The 19067-nt window shown below is 40.5% G+C and overlaps 1 protein-coding gene across 1 annotated transcript in view; it reads right to left on the bottom strand.

The window, feature by feature from the left end:
- The window catches only part of LOC106929700 (transcription factor SOX-6-like), a 148249-nt gene that overhangs the window by 109183 nt on the left and 19999 nt on the right, over positions 1-19067 (bottom strand). The window contains exon 2 of the mRNA XM_015006799.2: positions 16404-16474. The gene's annotated coding sequence lies outside the window, so the exon portion shown is untranslated. The remainder of the gene's footprint in view (positions 1-16403; positions 16475-19067) is intronic.

The following is a 19067-nucleotide window of genomic DNA, read 5'->3' as shown; positions in this document are numbered from 1 at the left end:
TAAGTCATTACAGGACTCCAGGGGTCTCCCCGAAAGCCGAGGACAATCATCAGACAATCGTGTTTGACATTCTTACGAGGTAATTTGCCGCGTTCGTCCATCCCTGATATTTATAATGTACTAGATGCTCACTTGAGACGACGTTTTGGCACGGAGGAGCCAAAACTCTGATTAAGACCGGTGCTGAGGACGGTAAAGCTGCATGTAAATTAGCGGTTTTATTTATTAGTTTGATTCTGCGCACATTCAAACAGCAAAATAATTAACTTTTCATTTGCAGTGTCATTTCTTTTTAACTGAATTTTTTAAAATAATGGCTTTGGAAATTCCACGACAGACTGCAGGAGAAAGCCATTTTAAAGTTTAATGCAAGCAAAAGAGAATCAAGCAAGAAGCTCTGGATCGTATCATCGTCTGCCGTGGCGTCCAAACAGGTGGCTTTTAGAGCACCCAGGAGGCGTGAATGCCCGCTTAATCCCAGATTAAGACTGACAAGGCGTTTCACTGCGTGGCCTCGTTGTAATCCCTGTTGCCTCTCTATCCTCTGACAATGAGCTTTGTTCCCCTATCTGAGAAAGAGGATTTCCTCGGCTTTGTTAGCGTGAAGTGACTGCATTATTCAAAGGCCGGCCACTTTCGTGGGCCAGCCACCGAAACAACATGTTTTCGCACAATTATTGACGTTCGTGAATGCGTAAAGCGTACAGATGGTCGTAACGAGCGGTCCCACGGAAGAATAGCCGAGACTTCCGTTTGTGTCTCGTTGGCGGCGGACATCTCCGTCTGCCAGGAGGAGGAATGGAGACGGTGGAAATGTGATTACTTCAGCATTTTGACACTTTTACCCAAAAGATTTCTGAGCAAAGCGTCAACATGGTACAAGTCTAGTATTTTTGAGATTTAACTGAGAACATTGTCTTCACTTAAAGAAAACCTGAGATTTAAGGTGAGCTGTTCAGCTTCCTGTTTGGTGGTTGGATCGTCACCTGATCGTCCAGTAGACTCGATTCAATTGGGGACCAAGGTTCAAACATTTGTGTGTGAAATGAACAAAAGAATTTGAAAAACCTCTTCTCCCCTTTGCCTGTGGAGAACCACTGCAGGAAAGAAAAACCTCCGAAGAAGACATGAGCACAACTTGCTTCTTCACAAAATGTAAATGTAGCACTCAACTGTCACATTTGTTTTGGTTGTATTTACCCAGAATGCCCTGTGCGATAGTCCATTTCGTACTTTTGGAGCGGACTCCAGTCCACTTGGTGTTCACATATGCCAGGGGTCCCCAAACTTTTTCCTGCGAGGGCCACATAGCTGTTCCTTTCTCTGGTCGGGGGCCGGTCTTAGTTTTTGGAGAAAGAAACCTTAGAAAATTCTTGTCGACGGTGGGGGGGGGGGGTCGACGACACATTTGCGCTTTTAGATAGATTTTTACCCAGAATGCAAATGGAAAAAACCGTGAGTGAAACGGTGACTGGGACTGACGAGTATATATTCCATTGAGGGAAAGTTAGTTTCACATCTGCTCAAGAACCCCCCTGGTGGTTGAAGAAAAATCCACATATAAACCGGAAAATACAATATATGAAAAAAAAAACTGAATGCTCTCTGGTATGAGGAGGCGGGCCGGATCCGGCATTGTTCAGGGGGCCGGACCAAATGACGTGGCGGGCCGGATCCGGCCCGCGGGTCGTAGTTTGGGGACCCCTGACATATGCGTTCAAACCACACCAGAGTTTACTCCAACCAAAATGAGGACAAGACCTTTAGGTGTACCAGCATTTTCTGTTTTGGTCCCCATCAAAGTGAATGCAACCTTAGACTGATGCAGTTTAACATTCGTCTAGTGATTATGATGGAATGGTTGTTGCTTTTCTGCTTTTCCTTTTAAGACCAACATATAATCAAGCAATCAACTGAACAGAAGCGACGACACTTCCGTTCAGTTCAACAGTGTTGTCACTTCCATGGCTAAAAACTAAAACTTTATACATTTCTGCTTTCAATGTATGTAACAAAAAATAAATAAAGTGCTGGCAATATTATTACTGTAATAATGGCAATGTCATCTACCATCAATCCCAATTCCCACTCCTCTCTTTTCCAATTTTCCGAACAACACACACCCAACATGCTGAATATCTTATTGAGATGCAAAGTGTGACAATTGGAATACAACAGTAAATAATTATTGCATTCCTAGCAGCCCATTTTCAGATTGATATTGCAAATACTGATATCATTGGAACTCACACTCAAAGGCTCTGTTTCAGTCTTTAGAAAGCGTTTGGTACAATCTAAATAGTTTATCATGAGTTAAGTCATGAGGACAGAAGAAGGGTAAAATCCTGAAGAGATTTATTATTGGTTCATACTTGCTGAGAAAATAACAGATGAATAAAGTAAGTAAATCAGTTCAATTCTCTCCCAGTCTTGTGCTGAGACTCTCCACTCAGCACAAGGTATCCATTGTTTTTGAGGATGATATGTATTGTTCATGATGCACAAGCTCCAACTTCAACCTGTTTTCACAAGCTAGCCAATAACTAAAGCTAATAGCTAAATGTATTACAGAAAAAACTTAAATCAAAGCGAATTCTCCACATTCGGATTTTAACCGGGACCCAAATAAATTGGTAATTCCTGAAAGTCTGGGATTCATACCTTTGATTTATTAAAGACGCAGACCTTAAATTCTTCCTCTGACCATGCTAAGGTATGTTAATTAAGGACACCTCCCAAAAACCAACCAACCGGCCAGAAGTTCATGCAGCCAGGAACAACAAACTACAGCCAGCTTAGAGAAGATTAATCTGGTATCCTATAAAGTGACTTTGGCATACAGGAAAAATATTATATTTATTGGAAAATGTTTAGAGAAGTAAGAAACCTTCAGTTAATAAAATGTAGGAAAGAATTATTCTGGCTGCACAAGTGTTAATTTTGTGGGTGTCTCTATAGTGAATGAATAACGTTGAGCCTTAAATAAAATTTTTTTTACTAGGTCATTTACTTGATGGGGTTTACTTGATCCTGAACTTGAAGTGACTCAGTGTATGTTTTCAGTAAATTTCGGGGAAATAGGAAAAAGAAAAAAGAAACGTAGTAAGGAGGGGTGTAACAAGACCTTGTGCAACAACATTTTCATCAAAATTCGTCTTTAACTGCTAGAGCTCGAAAATAAATTCAGGATCAGTATCTTGTTTAGAAACTTTCTGGTTTTTATAAGATGAGTTTCATACCTTGTTATAATAAGAAAGATCATAGTTATAACGACACATAAAAATACGTTCTTCTGACAAGTTACAACTTCTCAAAATTCTCACTCCGTTTCTACTAGATGACACTCAAACGTCCCATGAGCGTTTTATTGTCATGGGGTTCCTTGTTTAAATGTGAACCTACTTTGGTTTTAGCAAGAAATAAAACTCGTCTTCACAAGTTTTATGAGTTGTTGAAATGGCAATGTTTCTCGTTATGACGTGTTTTATATCTCATTACAATGAGAAAATTTCTCATTGTAACAAGGTGCTGCTCCTGAATTTATTTCCTGACTCTGACAGGTAAATGTTTCTGTACCATCTAGCTGCTGTTAGCATGTTAGTTTTTCTGGTAAACAAAGTGATATTGTTATGTGCCCCATATATAAAAGTTACTGATTTAAGCATAATCCTTCTGTAACTATGTGTAACACTTTATTAGACACACAAGAATGTAGTTGTCCAGTTGCCTTGTTGTGTTAAGAGTTGGCTAATAAAAACTGCTTTGTGGCTAGCTAACAGCACTCAGTTACAAAAGACTTCAAGAAGCCCTAGCTAACTTGAAATCAATTCTGTAGATACATTTCAGGAACTTAGCAAAAAGAATCCATGATAGGTTGACGGACAACATACAATTAATTTGTAAGCACTGTGAAAATACTGTGACATTAGCTGCTAACGCTAAAAAGACAAAACTAAAGAACTATTCTGGTGGATTTATTTTTATTTTTTTTTATCTAATCTGCATTTGATCTTTTCTCATTGCAAATTTTAAATACTGAAAGACAGCAAACGTGAGCCGAGCAACAATTCTTTAAAACACGAGACCGGCATAATCCCATATAAATATCAGTTAAACATGCAGCACATTATTTTACATTATTTATGTGACTTTTGAGAAAAACTTTACTTTATTTGTGAAATGGAAAAATTTGGATTCCTTGTATTCTAAAAATACCGCCGAAAGTCCATCTTCTCACGTGAACATGTCAGGAGCTGGATGCATTGTACACACGTAGCAACAAGAGAGGCTAATAAAAAACACAGAATCAAGTGAGACAAAATTCCCTTGCTGGTTTACCACGTCAGGTTTTGTGAAAACAACTTTCAATGACCTCAAAGTTTTGTTTCAAAGTCCAACAACAACTAGATCAGCAAGTTAGAGTTGATCAAATGGTTATTACCAGTCTAACATTCAGCATTTTTGTTTAAATTAAAATTGAACAGTACTAATGGGGTGAAAGAAAAAAAAGTTTCAACATATTTCTCTGTGCTGAAACAGAACAAAGTTTGACCTGAAAAAACCATTTGAAAATATGTCCATGCTTTTCCAATGTGTGGAGAGTCAGTAATTAATTAGAACGAGCTTAACGTTGGACTTAACAGAATAAATAAAAAATAAACCAAACACCTCACCCAAAATCTGTGCAGAGAAATCTGTGCAGAGAAACTATTTCTATCCATTTCTCCTGCTGCCTTGTATCACTTCGCGGGGATTCTCTGTCATCTGCGAGCTCTCATCCACTCCTTTTATCCGTTTCTCTCTCCGTCTCAACACCGGGCTTGTCGGCTATAAATCACAATTAAGGGTTTCATTAGTTATGGCTGATTTATTAAGACCCAGAGCTTATCTCAGGGCCTTTCGGCCATATTTTAGCCGACTACAAGAGCTCATACATAGTTATGAGGCGTGTTGTTTACTGTATGGCATAAAGAGGTCATAAGCCAATAGATATTAATTATTGAGTAAGGCTCCATAGGTTAAAGTAATTGTATCCAGATGATAAATCTTCTCCCTTTGTGTATTTTGAGCGTGTATCTAAATGTGTACCTTCTAATAACGATAAATTGGCAACAGCGTGTTAAATCTGTCTCTATTATCAGCACGTGATGCAACGTTTGGAAGGGAGCCAGTCATTTTGGAGTCCCATCCAAGGGATTTGAGCAAACATACTCCGGAGGTGCTTGTCCTCTTCAACACAAGCACATAAATTAGGCCTGCGCTCATATCAGAGTTCCTTCAGTCCCTCCATGTCTGCAGAGTATAACACGGTTTTCCCTCATAAATCACAGCCTATTTATCGCACTTCATATCAGACACTGCCAGCAAACAGACAACTGAGATAAGGTGGTACACATACACCGTATTTTCTTTTTTTTTCTCTCTCTCTCTCTCTTGTTCAGCCTACCCTGGAACAGCAATTAACAGCTTTTTAACTCCAAATTGGCCCCCAAACCCTCCCCAACCACTGGGCCTGACTCCAAAAATCACTTGTTTGTCTTTTTCCTCCTCTCCTTTGCTTAGCCTCTATCTGCCTGACAAACTGGCAAAGCCTGCTGCTTATCCCATGGCACCTTATGGTCCGGATCACTGGACTACAGGAGGAATTCAGGATTAGTCAACTTTTGAACAGGTGAGCTTTAGCATGTTTACACCCGTTTACTGTAGCCGCGGTTTGCTTTAACCGTAAAACTGCGCAAATTGAAATTATGAAAATGAATTAGCTTAATAGAAGCTACGACAATGAGGCGGTTTTTCAGCCATATCGAAACATTTTTTCCACAATTTTCGAGTCACTTGATCAATAGCTAGATGTTACTACTGGCAAAAACGCCGAAGGAGATGACAGTTTTTTTTTGTTTTTTTTTCCGGACAATGTCCAGCTGGCTCCTCCAGAGTTCTCACAGCATCACACAGTTCAGAAAATGTTGTGTGTCATTGAATCCATAGCTCTTGAAGTGGGAGACTACAATTTCCCCAAAACGGCGCATACATAGCCCTCCCCTTGTCAGTCCCCTTGGGCCAACAATGCATAGAACATTCGTAGAATATAGACAAAGATTCATGCACATTTGTTAAGGAAACTAAAATTAAAAATAAAAAGAAACAATTATCAAAAGTGATTCACAAATTATTTTCTATGAAAGAGCTAAGTCATAAGATCAAAAACAAGTTTGTGCACTTGTTTTGTCAGACAACAAAAGTGCACACTGTAATTACAGGTAATTGTTCACGCACACGTGTTTTCCCACATCCACTTTCCTGCGGCTCCTGGTGAATGACTAATTGGGGGTGACAGAGAACAAAGGAGAAGATTAGGAGACTGAGCCTGTGACACACCACCACAGGTCAGGAGCGGGTTTAGTCTCTGTGATTATGGACGGGCAGGAGTCACCAAGGGACACAACCAGAGCCGACTCCTCTACGCCATGCTGAGCAGCCTATTCCAGGCCCTGTAGGTCGGCACGGCGTTCGTGGTTCTACGTAAAACTCTAAAGACTTCAACACGGAGCTCGATCAGCAGCCGAGATTGGCAGGTCATGCAAAAAAAGAAGAAAAAAAAGAGCTCTTCGGTGAGAGTAAGCAACAGTCTGACCAGTATGAGTAAATAAGTAAAACTTTGATGAAAACCACAGACATAAAGTGCATTTATGAAACTTTGAAAGGCAGCGTTTCAAGATTACTTTTCAGGAACAATCTAAGCGTGTCTGTAGATGTTTGTGCGTTTAAAGAGAATATAAAAACTCCCCTCTCAGCTGGTCATTTTTTTTTCCCTCCAGAGAAAAGAAAACCAGTGTGCTCTTGGTTTTAGGCGTTCGGCTTCTTTATCGGCGCGCCGTCTAATTGCTCAGTTTGATTCTGAAGCTAACCAGGAGCGATGTCATCCCTCTGCAATCGCCACAATGGGCCTCATTGGATTAAGTTCGAGCAGGCTTTGTTAAAAGCTGGCGCAAATCTAATCAAGGAAGAGACCTCAATTATGCTAGCATGTACTTAAATGATCAGATCACTAAAAACGGAGGAGGGGGATTGGTTGGTGTTGGAATGTAATCAGCGGCCGTTAAAGGCCGGTTCATTCTGGCTGATGGCAGCTTTAAAACGAGATCCAGGATTTTTACAGTAATGAGGAGGCTGTAATGATGAGAGAAGAGGAGGTAGCAAGTACCTTTTTCTTGCATGATCAGGTAAATATTGTTCACAAAATAGGATGTTTCATGTGATTTTTAAAGATCTGGATCAGTACTTTACCATTCCTGACATCAGATGCTGTCTGGGTGATTCAGAGACTAACAGTGGATACATCCGCTAACACAAACTGCAGCGACATCATTGACATTATACTACTGCAAACACTAGTTACCTTTCTATTGACCATATAAATGTGCAATTTGACATTTAGAAAATAAATTTGCTTACGGGAAATGCAATTTCGAAAAAACTTGTTTTTTTTGATAAAACATTTTGGCACCGGGAAGAGGTGTTTATTATTACTTTTGGTCGTATGGAAATGGATTTATTTTGCAAAACTGCAATGGAAACACTGTTTTCGCGTCACATGAGACAACAAACATATGTTGCCACTGGTCAAATCACCAAGAAGACGACAAGGAAGAGACTGTCCTCTTCTGATGGTGCAGCATGTTTTTGAATGACTAGAACTTACTTAGTCATGTGTGATTTTAATTGTTTCTTAGTGGAAACATAATGGCGAATTTGTGTGTTTTTTTATATTAGCAGGACGCGCTTCATTTGAAGTGAGTGGCTGGAAATTCAACATGACAAGAACAACATAGTAGTATCTGGATGCTTCGTCTAATGATATCAAAACATTTCACTGACTGTGGTTTAAAGACTAAAAAGAAAGACAATAATTATATGTACTTTAAAAATCATATCTTAAAATACACAAAAATTATTATCAATAAACTAAAATCTTTCCAAGTCAAACATCCCATCATTCGGACCTATATGAGGTGTTCAAAATCGCATTCATTAAAAGTGCTTTAATAAATAGCTTTATTTATTGGGAGAAAAAAACTAAAAATGTGTCTTTTCAGTGGGTCTTTGATCTACTAAATCATCTTCAGCTAACATATTTCAGCCGTCAACAACAGACTGCAGTCCACCTGAACCATCGTGTAGAACGCTCCAGTTTTTCTCAGGGTCGGGCTACACATTAAAACGATGCTGGTGATCGTGTTTCAGCTTGATACATCTTATATGAACATGTTAAAATCTGACATATAAATGAACAAATTAGAGAGGCGGAGGAGGGGAGAAGAGGCTTAAACGAAGCGTTAAGATGAGCCTAGCAGCTGGTGAGGACGCCTCTTCCAGCTACAGCATGTTGAAGAATGTAGGAAAGGTGAAGAGGCATATTGTTTGCACTCCATTATATGCTGGATCACTGCGGCCCAAGGGCCAGGTGGCATTCTCTGAAGCCCCTGGTGGAACAGCTGAGACTGACCCTGCCCTCTGACCTCCCTGAACCGTGACAGGAAGCAATTATCCGGAATGTCAGCGAGTGCGGTGGCATTCCTCCACGGGAGGCCTGAGGTCTGAGCAGATAACAGTTGTCATCAGTGATGTGCAGAAAATAAAACAAGAGCTTATAAATTCATCATGTTCACACACATATTCACAAGCTGGGTCGAACTGTTTTTCGTTTTTATAGCCCGCGCTGACATGAAAAAAGAAAAAAATTCACATAAAACCTTTAAAACTTGCTATGCATTTACGAGGAAACAGCAGATGAAAAGCAATAAGTTAATCAGACCCTCCAGGAAGCTGCGACTTTGCCACAAATCTGACTGATCACTTTAACGTTTTCCATATTTTCTTCTTTTTTGACCAATCACTGCAGAGTTTTCTTCCAAACAACCCAGATAACGTCAGCTGAATGCTGACTAGTTACTCCATCTCCAGTATATCATATTAAGCTTGTTAATATAGAATACTAATGTTATTGTTACCCATTTTACATCGCTTGCTCATTAGCTGATGCCAGGAACAAACTCAATCCTCTTAAATTTCTATACAGAAGTTGCATTTCCATGGATAATATAATTACGCAATTTGACATTTTGGAAATAAATTTGTTCAATGAAAACACTGAAATTTTTTGAAAAGAACTCGTTTTTTCATTAAAAAAAAGGTTTTTCTTGGCCACGTTAAAATCGGTTTATTCGCAAAATTGCAACAGAAACATTTTTCCAGATCACACGAGACACATGATCAACACCTGGATGTTGCTGCTGGCAAAAACCACAAAGACAACGACAACAGGAAGTAATAGGCGGATGATTCTGTGGCATGTTTTTAATGACTTATTGCATGAACAAAATTATGCACATATGATTTTATTTAGATTTCTCATTCAATGGAAACACAGCAATTGCAAAATTGTGTTTCCGATGTTAGCAGAATTTTGACAACGTTTTGTGCACATTTGTAACGGAAACGCAGCTACTGTTACTTTCCACGTATTTAAAAGAAATCTTTATTATGTACAGCAGTTTAAACCCTTTTCATCAAAAAGGAATAAAGCTTTAAACATTTAAAGTTTGACTGCAACTTTTTGAAAAAAGCGCCAAAAAAACAAAAACAAAACAGTAACCTCAGGCCACAACAATCACAATAAAGCATTGCAACATCCCGCCTGGACTGACTGTTTAATGACCAAAACAGGATCCTCACTTTGAGATTTAATTGCAATTGAAGCAGGTATCATCGAAAAAGTGACTTCTCTGTTTTATTCTCAGCCTCAATTTGTAGAAATGCTTCCAATTACCTCGTGATAATGGAAAATTGGACCACAAACTAGATTCTGCTGTGTGAAAGGACCTGACTCACATAGGGCCTGAAGTGGAGCTACTCAGCAGATCGGACCACCTAGACAGAACTGTGAATGTGCGCAAACATTAGACGGAAAGATGGAAAGCAAGTATCCTTTTGAGAGAAAACGCTCAAAAGGTTAAAAAATCGATCTGAAGCTCCACTCGCCTTGCACCTTTTATTTTCTGACTTGTCCCGCTCACCCGAACCTCGCATTACCTCACCAGAGGAGGATCTGCCTAAAGCCACAGCAGCCTCAGAACAGACAAAAGGCGCTCATCTCCAGGAAGCTGCTGCCGCCGCCTGCGGTTTTGGCGAAGAGAGCAGAGGGAGAGAAGCAAAGAAGGGGGGAAAAAGTGACTCAGCCCCACGGCTTCTTTTCTCGTCTCTGCCGACTCCGGGATAAATGGAGGTAAGAGAGCGCAGGGGGAGATAATATTTAGAGCAGACCTCGTTTCAAGGGCAATAGAGAGAGAAAGTGGGTATGAGCTTGGGTGGTTTGGAAGCCGTGAGGGTTGATCTATACTATTACTGGCAGAGGGCCTCACACCACGGGCTCCTGTGTGAGCGAAGAGGAACTGCCGCCGGGCCCGGCCCGGCCCGGCCCAGCCCCGATTGGACCCGGCCTCCTCCGCCGCTGCAGCTCCGCTGGCCTCTTAAGTGAACCAGATGGGTCTCAGATGAGATACTGATGTGGCATGAGTGAGCAAAACACCAGCATGCATGTAAGGATACACACAAATAAGCTGGTACCGACACAGCCTGACAAACCACCAAATCCATAACACAAAACATATAATCTGCTGCTTCGCCACAGCACGTCACCGAACTTCAGAACCACCCCCCAGCTCCCCGCATCCCCAAACTTACTAAATAAAAAAAAAAAGAAAACATAATGGTATCTGCTGTAGACCTAAAAATATAACTCTCAAACATGGTTTATTTTTTTAGATTTGTACCATTTATACACACTCAATATCTGTGTGGGTTTGGGGTTTTAAATAATTTTAACTCTTCAACTTTCTTAGGGTGGAACAATTACACAACTTACAACTTTAATGGCTTTTAAAAGCAAGAGTTGGATTCACAAATTTGAGTTAATTGTGGATTTTGTATAATCCACACAGGTTTAAAATGACACTTAGCAGCTCAAATGTATAAATCCAACCTCAAGAAGGTTTGGACAAATGTTCCTCAGCAAGTTGCAAAAAAACTACACACTGAAGTTATTATCTTTATTACAGCTACAACTACTTATCAGGCTTGAATCTGGGTATAGTGATGGACTCAGGCCTGAACTTTCAAAGACACATAAACATGGTTCTGGTTCATGTTTGGTTCACCCATTTCTACAAAGATTTTACTCATCTGACCCAAACTATCACTTATGACAAAAATAAATTTATTAGGATGTTCACCCAGGAACCATGAAATTCACCCAGGGACCATGAAGACTAAAGTCAGGACATTTTAAGAAGTACTTCAAAGTCAAAAATTGAGACAGCAAGGAGGCCTACAGAAAGATCAAAATAAGGAGGAATTACACAAGGGATGAAGAAGATCACAAGCTTCAAGCACAAGAACATTTGGACAGATGAAACTCTGGACAGAGCAAATTCTTCTCTGTCATTCTTCAACAGATTTAGTTCAGGAACAAGCTCAACATCCTCCTCTCCTGTACCCAGCCAAACAGACATCCTGCCCTCCTCTGACTCACAACTTTCCTGTCAAACCTCAGATGTTTTATTTTCCACTTCAGTCATGGACTCTTCTGCTTCTACAAGTTTGTCTTCCACCAAATCAGGAGATACTGCTGCTGCTCCCTTTGCCTCCGCCTGACATCTTTCTGTATCTAGAGATCAGATGAAGAGGTCGTTGGAGAGACTGAACCGGAACAAGGCAGCATGTCAGCGCCAAAGTCCTATGCAACATCTCTTCAACCTTAGTTTGACCCAAAAGAAGGTTTTTATTATGGAAGACTTCCTGCCTGGTTCCGTTACCAAAGGAAACTCACCCATCACTGATTAATGACTGCAGACCTGTTGCCCTGACATCCCACATTATGAAGGTCCTGAAGTTAGAGATGAAGATGCCATTATACTCCTGCTTCAACAAACTCACTGTCATCTGGCAGCACTGCGAGGATCATGTTCTTTGATTTCTCCAGTGCATTCTACACAATTCAGCCTGATCTGCTTTATGAGAAAACTCCAGGAGACACAGGTGGAGGCCTCACCAATCACCTGGATCTATGACTGCCTCACAAACAGACCACAGTTTGTGAGACTGAAGGACTGAGTGTCTAACCAGGTGGTCAGCAACAAAGGAGCACCACAGGGCTCTGTACTCTCACCATTCATTTTCTCTCTCTACACTTCAGACTTCCAGCACATGTCTGACCTCTGTCATCTACAGAAATACTCAGATGACTCTGCAGTTGTCGGCTGTATCAGAGATGGACAAGAGGCTGAGTACAGAAAGCTGGTGGACTGCTTTGTGTCATGGTGTGGGAACTATCACCTCATCGTGAATGTAAACACAAAGACTGTAGATTTCAGAAGAAATAGTTAAATCAAACACCATTTCCATCATGGGAGAAGAAGAGGAGGTGGATGAATAATATAAATACCTTGGTGTTCATAGGGACAACAGACTGGACTGGAGACTCAACAGTGACGTCATCTAAAAGAAGTAACAGAACAGGCTGTACTTCTTAAGGAAGCTTAGGTCCTTCAGTGTTTGCAGCAAGATGCAGGATATCTTCTATAAGTGTGTTGGTGAGTGTCATCGCTTTTGCCATCATCTGTTTGGGCAGCAGCATCAGAGCCAGAGACTTAACTCAACAACCTGATAAAGAAGGCTGGTTCTGTTTTGGTTCCGTTCCAGGGACGACTGTGGAACCTCTGGAGATGACGAAGCAAAGGATTTTATGTAAAAATGAAGAACATTACGGATAACCACTAGCATCCTCTTCATGAGACTGTCATACAACAACAGAGTGTCCTCAGTCAGAGGCTTCATCAAAACACCTGTAATACAGCCTGCTATAGGAGATCATTTCTGTACACAGCCATTAGAATCAACACTAACTCCTTTGAAGAAAATTATGCGATATGAGTTACAACATTTAATTTTGTTCTGGGATTAACAAAGTATTTTTGAATTTAATTATTATAAACTGGAAGATTATTTAACAAAATTACTAAAATGATAACATTCATCATTCATGATGAGTGTATGTAAACTGACAAGCCATGTGAAACCTAGCTAGCCTGAAAATGAGAGGAAACACAGCTAACTGTAGAGAAACAACACTAAATTGTGTTACATTACTAATTGGAGCAAAGTGAAGTTCACATACAAAGATGAAGCAGAAAGGAAAAAAAAAAGGAAATTGTTTTGGGGAAGTCAAACAGGCAACCTCAGTGAGTTCATTAGCTTATTAACTAATTAGCTTTCAAGCTATCAACAACCGCGTTTATGTTCTTAACTCCTCACACATGTGCCATTAGTTCAGTTGGTTAAAGAAGAAGGGCTTTGATTTTACAAGCATCAGCTGGTTTCTGAAGATTTTCGGAATTAGGATGGTTCTCGTATTGAAATCCAGGTCAGTAAATACAAAGCTACTGATCCATTTTAGAAGCATTTAGCCTTAGATCAGGATTTGATCTTATTTTTCTGTTTCATCATTAGACCTCCTTTTGAGACACAAATTAAGTTCTGGCTCTCCACCGTCTGAAGATAAGCACATTGTGAACTTGCTTCAGATTTTATGAAGTGACGAAAACCGCAGTAAGTGCGGTCTCTAATTGTGCTAATTCTCCACCGCGTGGCACCGCTTTTTCCAATTCAAATGCCCCCAAAACAAAGACACCATAAATTGTGTCAACATCAAGACTGTAATTTTGTTAGGAGAATCCACTCCCTCCTCTAACCTCTTTTTTCATGGTATGAAAATGTGATTACTGTTTGAACAGTAATCACATTTTTTTTAAAAAGGCATGTTAGTACAATTTCAAGTTTGCTAGAAGAATTGATGCAGTTAAGTGAAATTGATAGAATTAAGTTACTTTGTTCCACAGTTTTTCAGGTTTTCCCAGAATTTTAAGCACAGGTTTTCTTCAAGTTCAAGTTCTTAAAGCCACAGTGTGTAGCTGTAGCGACACTACACATTGCAAATATTTTTTTTGACATATTTGTTGAAACTGTCACTATGTTGTGACAGTATGGTATGAGACAGATAATCTGTGAAAAAAATTGAGCTTCTCTGCCTTTGCCTGGCACTAACTAGAAACAACCAATCAGAGTCAGGGGGCGGAGAGGGATTAACGCTGTGAATCCCTCTCTGTGTGTTGCTGTTCATCCACCTCTCCTCCCTTGCTCTCTGCTCTGCTGCAGCTAGCAGAGTTGATGCTCCACCATTAGCACATTTAGCAGCAAGTTCATGAGGGTGATTGACAGCGCTAAGACCCGCCAGGAGTGGTGCATTTTTTCAGATGGCAACAGTAGCTCAGAGAGGAGGTTAATATATCTCAAAACATACTGTCACAACATGGTGACAGTTTGAACAAATACGGAAAAACATAATTTTTTTTATAAAAGTTACATACTGCAGCTTTAAGTTCTAATCTCTTGAAGCTTTTACATTAACGCCCATGTTTTGAACAGAGATTGGGTGTTGGGGGTGAGATTTAGAAGGGAAACTAAGACATCTCTCTACCCAGTTACTCTGATTCATCCCACGATGTCCTAAACCAGAAGAAATACACTTTTCCCTAAAACATTTCTGAGTCTCCTCCTGGGAGAGAAACCTTCAGGGCAAGGTATCCTACTCAAACACCCAACCCAACCAAACTGACTCCTTTTCAGAGCTGCAACTCCTCACCCCATCTCTAAAGGAGCGCTCAAATACTCCACTGAAGACACTGAACACTGCCTAATGACTGTAGATGAAAGCTATACCAGCATTTCATAGACAACATCTTCTCATTTTTGACGTTCAGCTCATAGAAACAAACAAGAACAAATGTGACACACCAAATAAGTCACGTCCTTTTGCACAGGCATGAACTGTTCATCTAGTCAGTCAGTTAGTTGTAGTTTTAGGGTGTAAAAGATTTTACGCCTCAATAGTCTGATCCAATCTCCAGATCTCACAACTCCAGATTATGAGACTAGATAGATGGCAAATTCTCTTTGAAGACGAGCCTCGCACTAAAGCAGCAGAATTCAAAGTATTGTCACCCGGATTTTTCCTGACCTCAGATTCTGAGATGCCAGGAAGAATCAAACAGAACACTTGTTGACCTAGCTGTGACACGACTCCAGGGCCACCAGAGAGTGCCTTAATAAGTATTCTTAAACACGGAGGGGGATTAGCCAGATGGCCAGATCACTCTTTTCTCCAACCTCTCCCCATCACTAGATTTCCAGTGTTTCCCGACCCTGCTGAAACCATCGGGATTGGCTTCATTTAGGCTAGTGTTACCGACAGCACTATTTGACTCCAGATATAATCTTTATTGCTTACAGAGAGAAAGTCCATTAAAAGGCAAACTGTAGGGTCCCAGTGCTGAAAGGTTCCTGGAGTGATGCCTGCGAGAGCCTTAAAAAAAAAAAAAAAAAAGGATCCCTTTCTTCGCTAAAGTGAAAGCAGCTATTGAGGGCGCTCAGAGGAGAACACTGCTCAAAGTGGCGCTCTACATTCGCTGTGAGACAAATCAAAAGCGTTTAGTATGAGACAGTGGTGGTGGTAGTGGTGGGAGGGGAAAAAACTGCAGAGGAGATACACAGGGTGTGATAAAGTTTTGTTAAATGGACTACAAATTGTTCACTGTAGCAGGAGACTTTATTGACTTCCATTTAGTGTAGTTTCTCTGTTTGTGTTAGGATAGGCCCAAGGGCTAAACAAAACATGTTCATTACATTTTTTGCACAAAATGATTCTTGGATAATGAAGTTTTAGTCTGCTCAGTTCTACTTTGAGCTCTTTTCCGAATGAAGTTTCAGGTTTCATTCAGGGCTTCAACTTCTTGACGTTTACACTCGCACGTCAAAACTGTACATCTGTACATCTTCGAAAAGCAGAAGTGGAGCCTCATGAACAACAAACAAAAATACAGTAAGTGGTTTCTGAAAGATAACAAAAAAAACACTTATCTAGCACAAAAACAAATGCATCCCCTTTAAGACAATAAGTGAGAAAAGGTCCAAAAGAAGTCAAGAGTCAAGACAGTAGACATTGTATCGATTATCATTAATTTCCGCTACTCCATTCATAAAATATATCTTCCATTACATTAAGACTAGGCTGTGCTCTTCACAAGGAACATAAGTCGTGAGAAAGTTAGTGACTATGCCAGAAAATATCATAAACATGCACACAGAGACACAAAAGCTGCACTAAAAAATCTGACTTCAAATAATCATTTGTAAATTAACAGCTTATCCAAAGTCCCAACAGTGGCATGGAAAAGCTGGGAAGGAAGATGGACAGAGGAAACAGTTCGGGGAGGATAAAGGGAACTTACAGAGATAAGAGACTTTCAGCTCCAACACCCTCGTCTCACTTGTGGTCGACTTTAAAACGCATGAACGTTGCCTGAAAAACAGAGAAAACTGCATTTTACCAAAGTGACTCAAGCATCACACATCAAAATGCTTGTTCTTTGTCATCACAGAGTTCCCTCGAAGGGTATGCATTCACCCAAATGATGATGAAGGAAAGCCATGAGATTCTACACACTAGCCATTATTTCACACCGGAGACCTACGAACTGAGCTCCGATAAAGTCTACAAACTCAAAGGGGAAAAACTTTCAGCCCACCTGAGAGGCCTTTGCGGCCGATGATCGAGACCGAACAGAGGACCAGTGTGAAGTTCACAGTGGAGCAAACAGAGGATCAGTGTGTTTCCTTCACAGTGCTTTCACTGAACAAACAGCATCACATACTCTCATACCACGCAAGGTCTAACAAACAACGTGATTTTTGTACGCCACTTTGAAGTTGGAAAAAATTGGCCCCAATCCTTAACGTAGTAAGCGATGCCTAATGTTTACCTTTAAGAACCAATTCCAGTGAAAGCAAGTTAGAAAAGGTTTCTGGTCGTTCGGACAGCTCTCTGTTCTTCAGCGGCCCGGCCTGAACAAACCACTTTGATTACGAGGGCTGACCTGGGGTCGGCCTCAATTTGGTCTCGCACGCCCCGCGCGCTCACGTCGCAAGCTTAAGCAGGAGGTCACAGAAAACAAATAACATCAAAGAGGTCAAAACAGCCAACAAGGTTCTTTGAAAGCACCGCGACACGTAACGGGCGGTTGCGGCAGAGCAGAGTGGCCCCAAATTGAGGAAGGATGGAAGATGGCCTTAATTGATAGTGGGAGGTCAGTAATTTAAGAAATACAGAGGTGAACAAGATAAAGAGGAACTTCATGGAGTGGAAAAGAGAACGCAATACTTGCTCCAACAGAACTTGGCATCATGACAGCTCCTAAATGCGGCATCTAAGTTGTGCAAAAAGGGCAATACAAACATGCCTTTGATTCCAAAATTTGAGGCTAATTGAGAACAATGAAGGAAAAAGCAAACTCTGGGCATGTATGATCTTTTATTCATGTCCATAGTCAACCAAATGATTTTCTCTTGCATTTTTTTTCTCTCAGGGCACTATTAAATGTGCACAAAGAAGTGCAGATAATAATGATAAATCATCTGCAAAAAAAAAACCCACGCACTTTAATATATACGAATCTACAACACACAAGTTTAAGACGGAGCTCCTTTTCGTTTATGTCCGACTGAATTCAAGGATTCGAAAGTCTCTTGCAGTCGGCTGATTTTGGGACGGATTTGCCAGATCCCAGTTCACACTCTGCAGCTCCCGCTGACCCGTCTGAACACGTTTCACACGACTGCTGAACCAGTTCTTCTCTTTCCCCTCCATTTCGCACCCGCTCGTCTGCAGATAGCAGGTCCAACACCTGGGGAATGCTGGGTAATCAGAGAGACAACTGGCTGCCTTATTGTGAAGAGGTGCCTCAAAACATACATACCTGTTTAATATGCAAATTCAATGGAATTCTTGTGTAAGAGCAAAACTTTATGAGAATTTTCAGTATAAACTTGGATCCATAAAAACTGTCAGTACTTGGATATGAGCTGCAGGTAAGGAGAAGAATCAGAGGGGGTTCCAGTTGGAGGGTTTGTGAGTTATGGTTCTTTGTCAATTTTTGGGATGTGCATGAAAAATGGACGAATGGTGTTTTCACACCCGATAGTCTGGTAGATTTGGTTAGCATGAAAACCAAAGTTGCAACATTTGTTATATTTTCTATTGGTGCGGTTCGCTTTCACACTGCATTGTTTCAATCGAACCCAAAACCTTTGAGGAACCTGTTCCTCTCCACACCTGTGGTGGCGCTGCACCAAGAACCGCTGAAGGAAACGACACAAAAAACCTCAGCAGAAAACACTGAACGCAACTTCCTTCTTCACAAAAGCTAAACACTACACTCCCGGGTTTGTTTTGGTTGTGTTTACTCAGAATTCCCTGTGCTATAGTCCACTTCCTGGTTTTGGAGCTTGGCTTTCACATGTGCATTTGAGAGTTCACTTCGACCTAACAGAGACATAGGTTTATAGGCGGACCAGAGTTCGCTTTTTTGGTCCGCCTCAGAGTTTATTTGTGCATGTACACCTCCCCAAACCAGACTATAAAAAGTTTACTTTAAGCATCCTATTGTGAGGTCATTTTAAGTTTACCAAATTATGCATTCAAGGATACAACAAGTACATTCATCTATGTACAATAATAGTGTACTAGGTATACACTTGTGGTTTACATTTTAGTTTATTGAAGTATATTTAAAGTAGGGCTGTAGTGACACACTAATCTCACAATACGATATATATTGCAATATTCAGCAAATGATACAATTCAATACACTTTTGCGATTTTCTGAAAGATTTTAGAGGGACAGAGTGATTTTGGTGACATTTTGTGACTGTTATAGAGTTGGATTGAATTAATTTAACTGAAAACTGATTAAAAGCACCAACTACACAATACTTGGCTCTGGTTGACAGCTGGACAAAATGAATCAAAGAAGTGGTGAGAAAACATGTTTCTTTTAATTGAAACAGTAAAACTGTAGCTTACATGCATTTGTAAAGTAAATAAAGTGCACCAAGTA

The sequence above is a fragment of the Poecilia mexicana genome, unplaced genomic scaffold (assembly GCF_051168715.1).
Source record: "Poecilia mexicana isolate PSO_F unplaced genomic scaffold, ASM5116871v1 scaffold_6, whole genome shotgun sequence".
Classification (NCBI taxonomy): Eukaryota; Metazoa; Chordata; class Actinopteri; order Cyprinodontiformes; family Poeciliidae; genus Poecilia; species Poecilia mexicana.
This window is presented reverse-complemented; position numbering and strand designations above follow the sequence as displayed.